The sequence below is a fragment of the Mytilus edulis genome, chromosome 7 (genome assembly GCF_963676685.1).
Source record: "Mytilus edulis chromosome 7, xbMytEdul2.2, whole genome shotgun sequence".
Lineage (NCBI taxonomy): Eukaryota > Metazoa > Mollusca > Bivalvia > Mytilida > Mytilidae > Mytilus > Mytilus edulis.
This window is the reverse complement of record NC_092350.1, coordinates 77,149,893-77,166,334: the sequence shown is the minus strand read 5'-3', so window position 1 is coordinate 77,166,334 and position 16,442 is coordinate 77,149,893.

Below are 16,442 nucleotides of genomic sequence, written 5' to 3'. Positions count from 1 at the left end.
AATTTCTATTTCAAAAAACAACGGCAGACATTATCTGTTAACAAAACTCTGTTCGCTACCGGTTAATAAGTTAAATAAAATTTTGGAGGATTGCAACACAATTTCATATAGCAGTCCTAAGTATGAAATTGTTCAAATTATTATGGCATATTGTTATTCTAAATTATTTCCCAAAATTGATCGCCCTGAAGATCATAAAAAACATTTTATTAAAATTAAGTATGTCAATAAAGGCTTTGATTTTGTAAATATTGCCGGTATATTTAACGACCATTCTGTTAAAGAACAAATTCCTGGATAGTTTGACAATACTGAGCTACCTCTTATTTGTTATATTTACAAGAAATCTACCCGGAAATTTGTGTTTAATTATAGAATATCAGTGAAAATACACCTACTTCATGTAATTGCAGTAATTCCGAATATATTTATGGACCCATTTCCCATGTTATTACAGGAGATCTTAACATCGTTCAAGACCGAGAGTTAAAATCATTCCTCAGAAAAGGACCTAAATATCGTCCCCCGTCAATTATTAATTGGAATGAGTGTCGTAATATCATCCACGACTCACTCCATACTTACTGTATGAAATGGATAAAACGGGAAAAAGCTGACAAAAAATCTTTGGACTCTTTTTTTAATTCAGTAATGAAGATAGTTGATATACGTATTCAACATTTTAAAGAACATTTTACTATAAACAATAACCACAATAAACCTATTTCTCGTATCAAACATAAACTAAAAGAACTAGCCAAGGAATTTGTTTTTGTCCCGGCAGATAAAGCTGCTAATAATATTATTATTGTTTGACGTAAATTTTACATTGAGGTTCTGAAAAAGGAAATCACCAATTCACCAACATTCCAACTGACTCCATTTTCAGAAAACGAAATCTGTAACAAACATAAACTTTTAGCCACCGCTTTACAAGCAGAGCCAAATACAATGAAAGTCCCAACTATGTATTGGCTTCCGAAGCTACACAAAACCCCTTACAAATATAGATTTATTTCGTCTTCAAGTCATTGTTCAACTACTAAATTGTCTATTCTTCTTACCAGCACACTTGGTACAATTAAAAACCTGATAATAAATTGTTCAGATAAGGCCTTCGAAAATAGTGGAATAAATTACTTTTGGAGTGTCAAGAACTCGTTGGAAGTACTTGATAAATTGCATGCTTATATTGGTGATTTTGAATCTGTTCAAAGTTTTGATTTTTCTACCCTGTATACCACATTGCCTCACATTCTCATTAAGAAAAAATTCACACACCTAATTAAATGGGCATTCAAAAAATCAGAATGTGAATATATATGTTCAAACTCTTTTAGGTCATTTTTTAGTAGCAATAAACAAAAAAACTATGTTAATTGGACATGCTTTGATACTATATATGCCCTTGAATTTTTACTAGATAACATTTTTGTTCGCTTTGGAGATTCCGTATATCGTCAGATTATCGGAATTCCAATGGGGACTAACTGTGCACCACTTATTGCGGACCTGTTTTTGTATTGTTATGAGTTACAATTTATGACAAAAATAAGCAAAGACCCATCGAAACAACATCTGATAAACAAATTTAATAATACTTTTAGATATTTGGATGATATTTTGGCTCTCAATAATGACGACTTCAGTATGTATATTAATGAAATTTATCCTGTTGAACTTACTTTAAATAAAGCTAATACTAACAATGACCACTGCCCTTTTCTCGATCTTGATATCTATATCACTAATGGAAAGCTGAATACTAAAATTTATGATAAAAGGGATGATTTTTCATTTCCTATCGTTAATTATCCGTTTTTAGATGGTGACGTTCCCTTGTCACCATCTTACATTGTTTATATATCTCAACTTGTACGATTCGCTCGTGTATGTAACAATGTTTTCGATTTTAACGAGAGAAATTTATGTATTACTGAAAAATTATTACACCAGGGTTTTCGATATCACAAACTAGTCAAAACATTTACTAAATTTTATCATCGGTATAAAGACATCATTCGTAAATATAGCTCAACATGCGTTCAGGTATTTCACATCCAATTTTTCATGGTAATATTCTTTATAAAGCACAAAGGAGTCAGTATTCACCTCAGAAACTTACAAAACCTTTGAATAGACTTATTAAGAAGGGATATAATTACGATACTGTTGTCAAGTCATTAAAGATTGCATATTTTGGCGTTAATATTGAGTCACTGATAAGGTCTTTGCATCGGAACTAAACACATTTATTCTAAAAAAACAGTTGTTGGCATGACACGGGTTATGTTCTTCTCATATATGTTATGATGGTATGATACTAAACCCCTAACGGGAAGGATTGTGCCTGATGTTCATATGATGAAATCATAATCTTTCAGTCAGTTTAATTGAAGTCTGGAGCTGGCATGTCAGTTAACTGCTAGTAGTCTGTTGTTATTTGTGTATTATTGTCATTTTGTTTATTTTCTTTGGTTACATCTTCTGACATCAGACTCGGATTTCTCTTGAACTGAATTTTAATGTGCGTATTTTTATGCGTTTACTTTACTACATTGGTTAGAGGTATAGGGGGAGGGTTGAGATCTCACAAACATGTTTAACCCCGCCGCATTTTGCGCCTGTCCCAAGTCAGGAGCCTCTGGCCTTTGTTAGTCTTGTATTATTTTAATTTTAGTTTCTTGTGTACAATTTGGAAATTAGTATGGCGTTCATTATCACTGGACTAGTATATATTTGTTTAGGGGCCAGCTGAAGGACGCCTCCGGGTGCGGGAATTTCTCGCTACATTGAAGACCTGTTGGTGACCCTCTGCTGTTGTTTTTTATTTGGTCGGGTTGTTGTCTCCCCATTTCCATTCTCAATTTTATGTTAATAGTATTATAAATAATATTGAGGAGTTACGATTTATGATGTAACATTATTAATTGGAATAAATCACATGCATGATAAAAGGAAAAAGAGACAACAATTACCGGGAAATATTTTTCTTGAACAGTACCAGTGGCTGATCCAGAAATTTTCATAAAAGGGGATCACTGATTGACGAAGAGGGGCCCATTCCAGTTATGCTTCAGTGATTCCCTAAAAAATCAACCAATTTTAAAAAAAAGAGGGGGGCTTGGCCCCCTGGGCTCCGACTCTACATTCGCCTCTTAAAACACTTTTTTACCAGTATAGTCAAAATACAGAAACTTCTAAACTTACAAAGCAGCCAACACCGTGCCGCCTAGTGTTACTGTATATATTTATATATATTGTTGGGTTGGTGTTTAGACGAGTTGTATACAGAATGTACACAGCCATGTATCACCATCACTGCTGGTGATCCGATGGGTAAATCTGTAGTAGAGTTGTCACTGGTTCAGACGTTCTTATATATATATATAGAGAGAGAGAGAGAGAGAGAGAGAGAGAGAGAGAGAGAGAGAGAGAGAGAGAGAGAGAGAGAGAGAGAGAGAGAGAGAGAGAGAGAGAGAGAGAGAGAGAGAGAGAGAGAGAGAGAGAGAGAGAGAGAGAGAGAGAGAGATTGTAAATTCACTGGTGGGTTTTTTTCTTTTTTTCTGATTACTCTCCAAGATTTGTCTTTTTATGTCTATGTTTTGTAGTGTTATTTGCTACAATCGTACGTTAGATCTAGACCAATAAAATCATTTTTATTCTTTCTTTGAATGTCAATGCACAGTTAGAAGGTGTTTTTAAATAGATCATAATTATAAAGAGACTTTAGCATGTAGTCTTTACTACAATTAATATAACACTGATTATTTCCCAAATGAATAGAGTTGACAATAACGTTTTACAGAAACTAATGCCTGTGTTGAGTTATAACCTAATCCGGTATATTATAAGTTCATCAAATGTATGTCAACATACAATTGATCTAGCGTAAAGTTAGTTGTAAAGTAGTGTCATGTTTTATTTTTAGAAACAGGTATTTTGTAGACGTTGTCGAGTATAAACAGTGTTTTGTATAAATTGATTTGATATTTACCAACAACAGTACACTTACCATGCTTACTGTATAGAAGGTAAGAAAAAATTATTAACTAATAAGTTATTGTTTTGTTATATTGATTTGTCTATATGATTTATAAGTAGCAAATTGATCCACTTATAGATAATACCAGAGACGTATACTATGTCTCTGATAATACTGCCCTCCAATAATTAAAACTATTGCAAAGAGGTCATCCTCCCTTGAATCAAGTCCATTTATAGCCAGTGCTTTTTTATATTCTTGGTGATTGTTTTGTTTTTCTTTAATTATGATCCAGAGGCTGATTTCTCGCTGACTCAAGGACCCTGTGGAGGGGGCATTGATCTACACTCTTCATGGTAAATGGATCGACATTGGCTCCAAGTGTACTCCTCTTGTTGTTTATCCAGCCCCACCCACCCCACCTTACGAGATTTATCTGAACTTTGGATTAATTTGGTTTCGATTGATCAAGGTCAATGGCAAGTATTTCTCGCATACTCCGGGATATAATCATTCAGCAGATCTTTTTGTGTTGGCTCTGATCAGAAGATCGACCAAGCGGAATTTTCTGCAGTATAATTTGGACTGCAGATGGAAAATTAAGGTATGTCGAATGTCGCCGTCTATTAACGAAAGACAAATTTACATTCCCTCCAGAAAATATTTGAATGTTCTTTGACATGTCGAATACGTGCGCATAACATAGTGTCAGTTATCTTTCTTTTAACAGGTTTGTCAACTCGTTATTGATGCAACCCCTCCCCTTTTAAAAAAAAAATCCTCCAACAAAATAATTGCCAACAGAATCACTGCAAAATATTCTTGATGTTCAATAAGAGATTCCTACATTTTTGCATTAAAAGACAGCAACACAACAAATGAATCAAAAGAAATATATAGGTACAAACATAAGTAGTCTTCCACGATAGACAGGTTACTATACAGGGCGTTATATTACCTCCACAATAGACAGGTTACTATACAGAACGTTATATTACATCCACAATAGACAGGTTACTATACAGTGCGTTGTATTACATCCACAATAGACAGGTTACTATACAGAACGTTATATTACATCCACAATAGACATGTTACTATACAGTGCGTTATATTACATCCACAATAGGCAGGTTACTATACAATGTGTTCTATTACATCTGCAATAGGCAGGTTACTATACAATGTGTTCTATTACATCCACAATAGACAGGTTACTATACATATATACAATGTGTTCTATTACATCTGCAATAGACAGGTTAATATACCATATGTTCTATTACATCCTCAATAGACAGGTTACTATACAATGTGTTCTATTACATCTGCAATAAACAGGTTACTATACAGTGTGTTCTATTACAATCGATCTGAGTCCTGGAGTAAGTATGACTGTTACGACTGTTGCTCATGTAAAATTCCGTATGCGTTCAATCAAAAGCAATCAACGAGTCAGAATCGAACTTGCTGTACCGGAGTCGATCCTTATACGAAGTCTAAAAGTTTTTGTTCTAGGTTTACAGTCAAAACAAACAAAAAAATGAACATATTATGCAATGGGTGAATACATAATGAGCCATACGGCATGACCAATGGGGACATACAGATGATGTCAAAATCCAAATATCGAGTCGACTTTGCCTAGGCAGTCGAGGGTATCATTTTAAGATGACTGTTGCTGTCCAATTGCATTATAACGAGTGTCGGTGCTAGGGATCTATCGTGTATGGGAAGAGCACTTTGACACATCGTATTACACTTTCGAGAAAATCTCAAAATGAAAAACAGCAAGAAAAAGCCCATTGTTTTTTCAGTATATTACATAATTTCCAAGTTTTTCATGAGATATTTGTCACGTATATATATTTTCTTTTTCACTAGTATAGTATTTTAAATAGTAATTTGTATCACTTCCCGTTTTAATGACATGTCGTACTTATCTTTTGTTTTATGCATTACAAAGAGGTATTCTTGCAATACTTATTATTCTACCAGACACAATCAATCAGGATTGCCAATGGCAGTTATAAAAGTTCTATATTTCGATGCACTCAACTACCCAAGTAGTATCTACTATGAGTCTACTTATTACTATCTAATATTTTATGGAAATTCAAATAGTTGCCTTTTAGACGCAGAACAATCAACTACTAAACAATCAATAATACTAAAGAAACCATGATAGATCGATTAATGGTTTCTTGCTTTATTAATTTATCTTAATTAAAGGTAGACAATTTTTTAATATTCGCCAGCCAAGGGGTTGCAATTTAGTGCTTCTGCAGAAAGGAACAGGCTATATCGTAACCTTGGCTAGCGAAGGTGATCATTTACATGCATAACCAAAATCAGTACGAAGGTTCTGCCAAAAACGCTCGACCTTGATACTGTGGTTCATATATACATTAAATACCTGAATAAATAACATAAAAAGGATGTTTGAACCTTTTTCATGAATGTGTGCTAAATTATAAGTATACTAACCAATTTTACGCTTTTAAATACCTCGTAAAAGAGAAACACACCGAAGAGTCTATAAAGGTTAAAGTTATGCTTTAATCATCTATAAATATAAAACACCCATTTAAAAAAAAGTTTGTTATATTGTTAACTAAAAAATAGTTAAAGCTCAGTAAGATATTGTAATTTGAGTTTGAGTGTAGGAATAGAAAATAGTTGTCAAGGTGACGGTATTGACTGGTTGTCTTTTTTTTTTAAATGTCTTTTGAAATAAATGATAAACACACTTATGTGCAGCATAAGTGACTTTATGGTACAATGAAAGACTAAATTTTAATTGTATTCAGTCTTGTGTTATCATGTTTTGTAAATTTTAGAAATATGTAGAAAATAGTTATGGATGGTACATATGTGATTATCTAACTTGAAACTCATTGGAATTTTGTAATTGATAAGGGGGCGCTACTTTAATATGTTTAAGCACATTTTTTAATATCCAGCCTCTTTTCCAAATAGCTGCCAAAGGAAAAACACACAGAAATTTGGTGACATTCAATTTTCATAAAATATTTCAAACATTTATTTTTGGTTGAGGTTTTCTTTGTTTGGGTGTGTGTGGGCTTTCATTGAGATGTTTTTGCATTTGTCTTTTGTTGTATGTATATTTATTATTTAAATTAAACTGTAGTGTAGTGTATGTTGTATCATTTAGGAGTTAGGTATAGTGTTAACGTGATAATTAAATGCAAATGCCTACTGCCCGAAAGTTCTTCACCTTTTAAGATTTTATGATTCAATATAACGACCGTATGGTTTATTTCGGAAGTTTCTGCTAACAACAGAAAATTGATATAGAGCTAGAAAAAACACAAATGCTAATTTGATATTATAGAATTTACATTTGACCTTGAATTCAGTCAGTAAGAAAGTATTAAATATCAAATAAAGTTTGAACCATATTCATAACAGTATGCCATATACCAATGCGTGTTTATAGGTAACTTATCTACAGATGATAGAATAATAATGGTATGTGCAACGTTTCAATATATAGAGAATAATACATGGCAAAATCCGTATCATATGTCGTATTATCCCGAGACACCAATATCAGCCCAAGGGCCTTAAGGCCCGAGGGATGATATTGGTCGAGGGTGATATAAGGCATGTGATACGGTTTTATACGCTTTATCATATTTTTCAACAGGAGAGTATTATATCATATGAACTATTTTCTGATCCATAGCAATGGGTTACCTTCAGTTCTACTTTTGTCTTGTTTTAAAAGCGTTAAAAGAACTGCTCAATTACTTATCCGAAGCACCTGGATTACCTCACAATTTGCATATGCTGTTGTTTTAAAAAAAATTAATATTTGGTTTATTATTGTATTTTTTTGTGTGTTTTGTATTTTTTATAGTTAGTGTTCCAAAAAATATGAAAACTTGACGTTCGTGACGTCACATACCAAACAATGACGTCATTCAATAAATTGCGTCACGCCCGAATGACCGTTCTATTGTATTTTGAGGGGGGGGGGGGATTTAAGCTTACATAAATAAAAACTGACTTTAAGTAAAAAAAAAAAAAGTAGGATGTGATAAAGGGTATGCGATAAAGGGTGCGCATCAAAGTTGCGCGATATGGATTAAACAGCAGGCTATATCAAATATTCAAAACTACTGTATTTACTACTAAACATATGATAAAGTGTATTTAAAATATATGACACAAACAGCAGATAAGTGGATAAGAGCAAGGGGAGTAATTACGGAATCCCCGATTAAGAATGCATTGATGGAAAAGCCTCTTTTTTTGTTCAAAATTCGGATCATAAAAAACTCGAAGTACTGTCCCCCTAAAATTGTTGAAACAAACTGCATGTATGATGTTTGTGCTCACCTGGCGTCGTCGTCTGTTGTCCGTCCTCGTTAACCTTTTTACACAAATTTTCTCATCTGAAACTACTGGACCAAATTTAACCAAACTTGGCCACAACCATCATTGGGTATTCAGTTTTAAAAAATATGTTCGATGACACTGCCTGCCAACCAAGATGGCCGACACGGCTAAAATACAACATATGTTCAAAATGTAAGTTTTGTCTATATATTTGTATATAGTGAAAACCACTATATAAATAATGAAAATCTGATTGATCAAAAATGCTCAGAATGATAAGATCTACTTTTTATACGACCGCAAAAAAAAATTGCGGTCGTATATTGGTATCACGTCGTCGTCGTCGTCGTCGTCGTCAGCGTCGTTCGAAGACATTTCCTTTCCGGACAATAACTTTAGTATATAAAGTAAATAGAAATCTATGAAATTTAAACACAAGGTTTATAACCACAAAAGGAAGGTTGGGATTGATTTGGGGGTTATGGTCCCAACAGTTTAGGATTTAGGGGCCAAAAAGGGACCCATATAAGCAATTTTCTAGTTTCCAGACAATAACTTGTGGAACGTTGTATGGATCTCTCTGAAATTATACCACAAGGGTTCCTGGTTAATGGACAATTACTTAAAAAGTACAATGTTGTGTTTGAATTACCTCCCTTACACTGCTTTAAAATTATGTATAAAGAAATGTTGTATTGTCTTAAGTGATTAGCTGTCAATTTATTTTTAGAACTTACTGTTTTATAAATGTTGATTAAGGTATATTGATTTTAACCATGACTATGTATGTCATTTTCTTTCAAATTTGAATTGAGATTATGACCATATCTTGAGGGAAAGAATTTTTTTTTGGAAAAAGGGGGGGGGGGGGAATTTTTTTCTCAAGATTTCAGAATTATTTTTTTTTGGGGGGGGGGGGGTCAATTGACAAATATTGCACAAAAGCAAAAAATTAAACAGTTATTCTGTGTCAGAAACCTATTATGTTTCAAATATGTAATTACAATCCAAATTCAGACCTGTATCAAGCGCGAATATTGTGTCCATTTTTGCCCCAACTGTTCAGGGTTGGACCTCTGCGGTCGTATCAAGCTGCGCTCGGCGAAGCAAATTATTGTTCATTTACAACAAACCTGCCAGATGACTTCTTTTGGGAGTAATAGCCCTTATATGACGAATTTTACATATTTTTGTCGAGCCTTCGACTTTAGTCGAAAAAGCGAGACTAAGCGATCCTACATTCCGTCGTCGTCGTCCACAAATATTCACTCTGTGGTTAAAGTTTTTGAAATTTTAGTAACTTTCTTAAAAACCATACTGGATTTCTACCAAATTGGACAGAAGCTTGTTTATAATCATAAGATAGTATCCAGAAGTAAATTTTGTGAAAATAAAATTCCATTTTTTTCCGTATTTTACTTATAAATGCACTTAGTTTTTCTGCGAGAAAACATTACATCACTCTGTGGTTGTAGTTTTTTAAATTTTAATAACTTTCTTAAACTATCCTTGGTTTGTACCAAACTTGGACAGAAGCTTGTTTATGATCATAAGATAGTATCCAGAAGTAAATTTTGTAAAATGACAAATCCATTTTTTCCATATTTTACTTTAAATGGACTTTTTTTCTGCCAGGAAACAACACATTCACTGTGGTTAAATTTTTAAAAATGTTGATAACTTTCTTATACTATTTTTTATTTGTACCAATCTAAGACAGAAGCTTGTTTATGATCAAAAGCTAGTATCTAGAAGGAAATTTTGTTAATATTTTGTACCTGTGTATCTGTATTTTACTTATAAATGGACTTAGTTTTTCGTCCAGTTAACATTACATCCAGTCTGCAGTTAAAGTTTTTAAAACATTTATTAGATTCATAAACTATCCAGGATTTTTTACCAAACTTGGACAGAAGCTTCCTACAATCCAAACATGGTATCAAGCAGAATATTTTTATTGATTTTTTCCCTCATTTTTAGCTCACCTGGCCCGAAGAGCCAAGTGAGCTTTTCCCATCCCTTTGCGTCCGTCGTCCGTCGTCGTCCGTCGTCGTTGTTAACTTTTACAAAAAAATCTTCTCTGAAACTACAAGGCCAAATTAAATCAAACTTGGCCACAATCATTATTAGGGTATCTAGTTTAAAAAATGTGTCCAGTGACCCGGCCAACCAACCAAGATGGCCGCCATGGCTAAAAATATACATAGGGGTAAAATGCATTTTTTGGCTTATAACTCAAAAACCAAAGCATTAAGAGCAAATCTGACATGGGTTAAAATTGTTTATCAGGTCAAGCTCTATCTGCCCTGAAATTTTCAGACAAATCGGACAACACGTTGTTGGGTTGCTGCCCCCTGATTTAGTAATTTTAAGGAAATTTTGCAGTTTTTGCTTATTATCTTGAATATTATTATAGATAGAGATATACTGTAAACAGCAATATTGTTCAGCAAAGTAAGATCTACAAATAAGTCAAATGATCAAAATTGTCAGTTGACCCAGTAAGGAGTTATTGCCCATTTATAGTCAATTTTTAACCATTTTTCTAAAATTTTAGTATTCTTATAAAAAAATTTCTCCTCTGAAACTACTGGGCCAAATTTAACCAAACTTGGCCACAATCATCATTTGGGTATCTTGTTTTAAAAATGTGTGTCGTGACCCTGCCAACCAACCAAGATGGCCGCCATTGCTAAAAAGAGTACATGGGGCGAAATGTAGATTTTGGCTTATATCTCTGAAACCAAAGCATTAAGAGCAAATCTTACAGGGGATACATTGTTTATCAGGTCAAGATCCATCTGCCCTGAAATTTTTCAAACAAAACAGACAACCTGTTGTTCGGTTGCTGCCTCAGAATTAGTAATTTTAAGGAAATTTTGCAGTTTTTGGTTATTATCTTGAATACTATTATAGATAGAGATAAACTGTAAACAGCAATAATGTTAAGCAAAATAAGACCTACAAATATGTCAACATGACCAAAATTGTCAGTTTACCCCTTAAGGAGTTATTGCCCTTTATAGTCATTTTTTTACAATTTTCATAAATTTTTGTAAATTTTTAGAATATATTTTTCACTGTAATTACTGGGCCAAGTTCATTATAGATAGAGATAATTGTAGCAAGAAGAATGTCCAGTAAAGTAAGATCTACAAACACATCATGATCACCAAAACACAATTTTGTCATGAATTTATCTGTGTCCATTGTTTAATATTCACATAGACCAAGGTGAGCGACACAGGCTCTTGAGAGCCTCTAGTTGTTGATCCTGCAATTTACAGCAAAAGTAGGCGAGACACTGGGTTCCGCGGAACCCTTACAATTTTTTTTATGTTTGCCTATTATCTTGAAAACTATTAAAAAAAAAATAATAGATAAACACTTTCAATAGCAGAAATGATCAGAAAAACAAGATCTACAAATACGTCAAGTTTTAAAAGAAATCGTTAGTATTCTCTTTGTAGGAGGGATTCTCTAATGTGACATTTTTGTTTTTAGGACAAAAATCAAAGAAAAAAGAGAGACACTGTAAACAGAAAAAATAATCATTAATACAAGATCAACAAAAGCACACTTTTGAACATAATTGTGTTGGTCACTCTGTTTGTGTTAATTTATAAGTTTTTGATATAGTTCCTCACAAATATGGACGTGTGAATCATTCTGGAGCCGGAATTGAAAGATTTGACGATGGTGTAAACTTTCTATTTCCTTATTTATGAACACTGTAACAAACTAGATTTTCCTCTTAATTCTACCAGTTGACTCCGATGTAACTTATCCACATGTGTTCTTCACTGCGATGTTACCGTTACTTGTTTGGATGCGTTTACTCCGATATTACTTATTTTGTGTTCTTCCCTCCGATATTACTTATTTGTGTTCTTCCCTCCGATATTACTTATTTGTGTTCTTCCCTCCGATGTAACTTATTTGAATTGATGCGTTCACTCCGATATTATCGTTACTTATTTGGATGCGTTCACTACGGTGTTACCGTTACAAAACAGACCAACCCGTGATATTTACTTATTTATACAAATTTTCTGTTACAGTATATAAGTTAATAATTTGTAGACATACAAAATCGTTATGTTAAGATATACAAGGTCAAAAGGTCACAAAAAAACAACAAATTAAAAAGAAAATAATTGAAATCGTTGTTGAGCTTTTAATATTTAGGTCTTTTCTTCTTCTTTTTTTTTTAAGTAAACAACAAATATATAAAGGCTAATGTCCTGTGTTCGTATTGTCTATCAGTAAACAATACAAAGACAAATGAGTAGTGTCTTGACTATTTTGTAACTACGTATGTTTATTAAGCGTTCCATTTGACTTTGTTGGCCGTATTTCCGAAATAGAAAACTGAAATGATATAATTTTTCTGATCTTTAGTGGACTTGAAATACGAGTAAGTGGTTTCAAGTATTATTTAATTTACAAACTGTATTTATTTATTTTTCAATTAATCTTTTTTTTATTTAATCATTTATGATATATTATATATTATATTCCACAAAGTGATACTTTATAATCGTTCCCTTTCCTTTGTCGAACTATCTTATGTTTATGTTAATTTCAAGATAATTAAAAACAAAACACGAAGCGATATTTTCAAATTGTTCGTCCACAAAAATGTCCACTCTGCCTTCCTTCTGAAACAAGAATATGTCCAGAGTACACGGATGCCCCACTCGCACTATCATTTTCTGTGTTCAGTGGATCGTGAAATTGGGGTCAAAACTTTAATTTGACATTAAAATTAGAAAGATCATATCATAGGAAACATGTGTATTAAGTTTCAAGTTGATTGGACTTTAACTTCATCAAAAACTACATTGACCAAAATCTTTAACCTGAAGCGACCAAAAACTTTAACCTGAAGCGGGACAGTATCATTTTCTATGTTCAGTGGACCATGAAATTGGGGTCAAAAATTTGGCATTAAAATTAGAAAGATCATATCATAGGAAACATGTGTTCTAAGTTTCAAAAATTCGTTGGAAGTACTTGATAAATTTGCATGTTTATAATGGTGATTTCGAATCCGTTCAAAGTTTTGATTTTTCTACCCTATTTACCACTTTTCCTCATAATCATATTAAGAAAAAATTCACACACCTAATTAAATAGGCATTTAAAAAGTCAGAATGCGAATATATATTTTCAAACTCTTTTAGGTAATTTTTTAGTAACAACAAACAAAAGAATTATGTCAATTGGACCTATGCCTGCTTTGATACTATACCTGCCCTTGGATTTTTGCTAGATAACATTTTTGTTCGCTATGGAGGTTCCGGATATCGTCAGGTTATCGGAATTCCAATGGGGACTAACTGTCCACCACTTATTGCGGACCTGTTACTGTATTGTTATTAGTTACAATTTATGACTTACAAAGACTCATCGAAACAACATCTGATACAAAAATTTAATAACACTTTTAGATATTTGGATGATATATTCGCTCTCAATAATGACGACTTCAGTATGTACACTAAAGAGATGTATCCCGCTGAACTGACTTTAAATAAAGATAATACTAACAATGAACACTGCCCTTTCCTGGATCTTGATATCTATATCTTTAACGGGAAGCTAAATACCAAAATTTATAATAAAAGAGATGATTTTTCATTTCCTATTGTTAGTTATCCATTTTTAGATGGTGACGTTCCCTTGTCACCATCTTATAGTGTTTATATATCTCAACGTGTTCGATTCGCTCGTGTATGTAACACCGTATTTGATTTTAACGAAAGGAATCTCTGTATTACTGAAATATTATTACACCAGGGTTTTCGATATCACAAACTAGTCAAAACATTTACTAAATTTTATCATCGGTACAAGGACATCATTCGTAAATATAAATCAACGTGCAGACATCTTATACGTTCAGGTATTTCACATCCAATCTTTTATGGTAATATTCTTTACAAAGCACAAAAATGTCGGCATTCACCTCAAAAGCTAACCAAACCTTTAAACAGACGTATTCAAAAGGGATATAGTTACGATACTGGTGTCAGGTCATTAAAGATGGTATATTTTGGTATTAGAAATAAATACATTTATTCTAAAACCAGTTGTTGGCATGATACGGGTTATGTTCTTCTCATATATTTTATGATGGTATGTTACGGGTTATGTTCTTATCATATATTTTATGATGGTATGATATGGGTTATGTTCTTATTATATATTGTATGATGGTATGATACTAAACGCCTAACGGGAGGAGTTGTGCTTGATTTCATATGATGAAGACATAATCTTTCAATCAGTTAAATTGGGGTCTGGAGCTGGCATGTCAGGTCAGTAACTGCTAATAGTCCTTTGTTAATTTATGTATCATCGTCATTTTGCTTAGTTTCTTTTGTTACCTATTCTTACATCGGACTCGGACTTTTTTTAAACTGAGTTTTACTGTGCATATTGCTGTCTGTTTGTTTAATCTACATTGGCTAGAGGTATAGTGGTAGGATTGAGATCTCACTAAACATGTTTAACTCCGCCTCATTTTTGCGCCTGTCCCGAGTCAGGAGCCTCTGTACCTTTGTTAGTCTTGTATGTTTGGTTTTTTTTTAAATTTTAGTTCATTTATATGTTTAGGAGTTTAGTATGACGTCCATTTTCACTGAACTGGTACACATTTTTGTTTAGGGGCCAGCTGAAAGTCCGCCTCCGGGTGCGGGATTTTCTCGTTGTGTTGAAGACCCATTGGTGGACTTCGGGTGTTTTTTTACTCTTTTGTCGGGTTGTTGTCTCTTTGACACATTCCCCATTTCCATTCTCTATTTTATAAGTTTCAAGTTCTTTGGACTTCAACTTCATCAAAAACTACCTTGACCAAACACTTTAACCTAAAGCGGAACAGATAGACGTACGGACGAACGAACGGACAGACGAACGAACGAACTGACGCACAGACCAAAAAACACTTAGAGGCATACAAAAATATCTTTTCAATAAGGCATATCAATTGTAACATTTAAGTGGTCATCTTGACTTTGTAGTGAGGTGTGCGGTTTTGCCCCGGGCATGATGATCGATCGATTGGTTGATTGATTGTTTAACGTCACTTTCAGCACAATTGGCTTTTATCTTTGCGGTCATTTTTGTCGAGCCTGCAACTTTTGTTGCAGAAAGCTCGACATAGGGATAGTGATCCGGCGGCGGCGGCGGCGTTAGCTCACTTCTTAAAAGCTTTATATTTTAGAAGGTGGAAGACCAGGATGCTTCATACTTTGTATAAAGATGCTTCATGTTACGAAGTTTCCGTCAGTCACATGTCCAATGTCCTTGACCTCATTTTCATGGTTCAGTGACCACTTGAAAAAAAAGTTCAATTTTTTTGTAATGTTGAATTCTCTCTTATTATAAGTAATAGGATAACCATATTTGATATGTGCGTACCTTGCAAGGTCTTCGTGTCTGTCAGACAGTTTTCACTTGACCTCGACCTCATTTCATGGATAAGTGAACAAGGTTAAGTTTTGGTGGTCAAGTCCATATCTCAGATACTATAAGCAATAGGACTAGTATATTCGGTGTATGGAAGGACTGTAAGGTGTACATGTCCAACTGGCAGGTGTCATCTGACCTTGACCTCATTTTCATGGTTCAGTGGTTATAGTTAAATTTTTGTGTTTTGGTCTGTTTTTCTCATACCATATGCAATAGGTCTACTATATTTGTTGTATGGAATGATTGTTAAGTGTACATGTCTAGCGGGCAGATGTCATGTGACCTTGACCTCATTTTCATGGTTCAGTGGTCAAAGTTAAGTTTTTGAGTTTTGGTCTTTTTATCTAATGCTATATGCCATAGGTCAACTATATTTGGTGTATGGAAATATTTTATGATCTTTATGTCAGTCGAGCAGGTTTTATTTAACCGTGACCTCATTTTCACGGTTCATTGCACAGTGTTAAGTTTTTGTGTTTTGGTCTATTTTTCTTAAACTATAAGTAATGTGTCAACTATATATGTTGTATAGAAGCATTGTTAGCTGTACCTGTCTGCCTGGCATGGTTCATCTGACCTGGACCTCTTTTTTAAGGTTCATTGGTCTTTGTTTAGT